Source organism: Homarus americanus, unplaced genomic scaffold (assembly GCF_018991925.1).
Source record: "Homarus americanus isolate GMGI-L3 unplaced genomic scaffold, GMGI_Hamer_2.0 scaffold59495, whole genome shotgun sequence".
NCBI classification, from domain to species: domain Eukaryota; kingdom Metazoa; phylum Arthropoda; class Malacostraca; order Decapoda; family Nephropidae; genus Homarus; species Homarus americanus.
This window is the reverse complement of record NW_024732415.1, coordinates 2,213,050-2,215,694: the sequence shown is the minus strand read 5'-3', so window position 1 is coordinate 2,215,694 and position 2,645 is coordinate 2,213,050.

The window sequence follows — 2,645 nt, the reverse complement described above, 5'->3', positions numbered from 1 at the left end:
TTTTTATGTTCTGTGACCCCTACCACAAGCAGTGAACTGCACACAAGTATGGGGAAATTTTATCCATTTCCTTTCCATTGTTAACTACGATTTCTCTATTTCCATTTTTGCTCCCAAATACTGTGCATCTAATTCTTTCACAACTGTGGTAGTTGCATTCTACAGTTTTGTACTCCCCAATTTTTCTGACTATACTCTCTCATACAGCGATAATACAAACAGTACTGTAAAGTTCTTTCATCATAAAAATCAGCAGCCTTCAGTAAACTTTGAAGTATAGTACTCTATACAAAGTCAGCTTTTCCTTTCTCCTAGGCTTTCTCTTAATTCATAAATGCGGTTCTTTGTGGACTTTCCTCGCTAAACTTCTCTTTGCCTCTCACTAAAATACAATTATTTGATCAGTAACATTTCTTTCCTGAAACTCTATTATTTTCTCATTTAAGTACAGTAGTTCTGTGATACTTTTCACTTGATCAATCAAAATTATGTGATTCACCTTTTGCATCTGTAAATCTGACACACAATCATACTACCCTGACCTTTGTGTAAGGGAACAAAAACTGTCACCATCCATTCTCCTTGTACAGTACCTACCCATTTGTTCATATAATTTAATAATATACATTCTCCACAACATTATCCTCTAGTTTTTAATTACTTCTCTTACCACACCGTGAACCTCCTGAGTAACCATTTCTTGAATATTTCATCACATGCAGGTGGTACAGTACAGGGATCCCTCGCTATATGAATGGGCTATGTTCCCACTGGAAAAAAGAGTTAAGTGAATTTTTGTACAACAAATAAAAGAACATAATGGGAAAAAATAGGGTTCGGTTTCCCAATGACAGGAAAACCCCAATATCATGCCCCACAAACATGAAATCAGTTCCTGAACGACCAAAAACCTCCTGAACTAATGATAAGTAGAACACAACTACTGTCATTTACAACTTAACACATTAAAAACATTAATAAAATACTATCTTGATGAAAATATGCAGCTAAAACCATTAAGGAAAAGCTAAAGGAAAGTTTAACAACCACCATTTGTATAGACCCTGGCTGCATCACAGATGGTCGCCCTTAAGTCTTGCCGTAGCAACCCAGCTCAGCTGGGGACACCGCTTCTGTCGACCCTTAACAATGCTCCCCCTCTCACTCTCTCACACTTAAGAAATGTTTCATCCTTTAATTTTTTTTATTTTATGATCATTATTTCCCTTACTTTTGTTTTGAACTTTATGTATATAGGACTGCGTATGTAACTTAGTAACAAAATGGTAGGAAAGTTAAGTTTATCTACCCAAAATTACGAGATGAAAATATCCATAACTACTCCCCCGCACCCTCCTCCCCCACACCCTCCCCAAGCTCACTTGCAAACTCTTGCTGGTGCACTCAGAAATATTTATTCCCTTTATGTTTTTGACCTTATGATGATTATCTCAAACGTTTGGTTATAGTGAGGGATACTATACTTGTACCTACTTATGGCCTACTCTGTTTATTTGTCATTCTGCCTGTTGTAATGAATATAATTTTGTAATGAGAAATAGACTGGCAAAGTGAAGTATAACAATATGGGTGTGAAATAAGTAAACATTCATTCACAGTCATTGGCAGGTACTCATACATCCCCACAGTATTGCAAGCATGGGGCATAAAAATGAATTGGAAATTAAAAAAACTGGCGAATAAATTTATCCTTTTGAATGAACTGACACATGAAGCTACATGTTAGATCTAACCTTGTACTCTCCTTATGTTGTCTGTTGTACTAATATTTAATGCTAAACTCACCCTTCTCATCCATCCTTGCCACATCTCTAGATATTCTCTCATTCTTTCATTAACTTTCATATCTTCCAAACTTTATCATAAACATCTCTCTGAGGATATCCCTTACTACTGCATTTCTGTGTCCTGAAAGTTAAGATACCAGGAGAAAATACAGTGTGATTTGAGTTCATATTGTGTGGAGTAAAGTACTGTACAACAGTATTTTACAGTAGTTCTATGGTACAGTTGTAGAAATGTGTTCCTACACCCCTTGTGGTAACCCATGTTTGGAGAAATGGCTCCATCGCCGTAGTAGTATCACTAGAATGAATGGGTATTAGTCGTGTAATGACAGATGTGATTAGTGGATAGGTTTGCTGTAGGTCATAATATAAGTTGTCCATTTGGAGACCTGGATTACCACAGGGGGGTGTAGGAACACATTTCTGCAAATGTACTACTTTGTTCTGGAGTTTTATATATACAAATATATGGTATTTAAGGTACTAATACCATAATTCTTGCTGTGTGCTTCAGCATTATCAGTCCTGGGCTGCATGTAGTGGTAACTCTTACCAGTATAATTCTACAGTCATGATAAAAATTTATGTGGCCACTTCATAATAAATGCATTTTCTTAAAATATATCATATACAGTACAGTACTATGCCTCTTTTGGCTGCATAAGCTACTTAATGTATGTTGTTTGCATGTTTTACATTATGTAAGAGATTACAGTCTTGTCTTCCAGTATTATGGAGTAAGCAAGAAAAAGTATGGTACCTTTTTTATGTCTAATCACAAAGGGAATTTGAAATAAGGCAAAAATAGCTCACACTTTAAATATAACTTATTTTAAA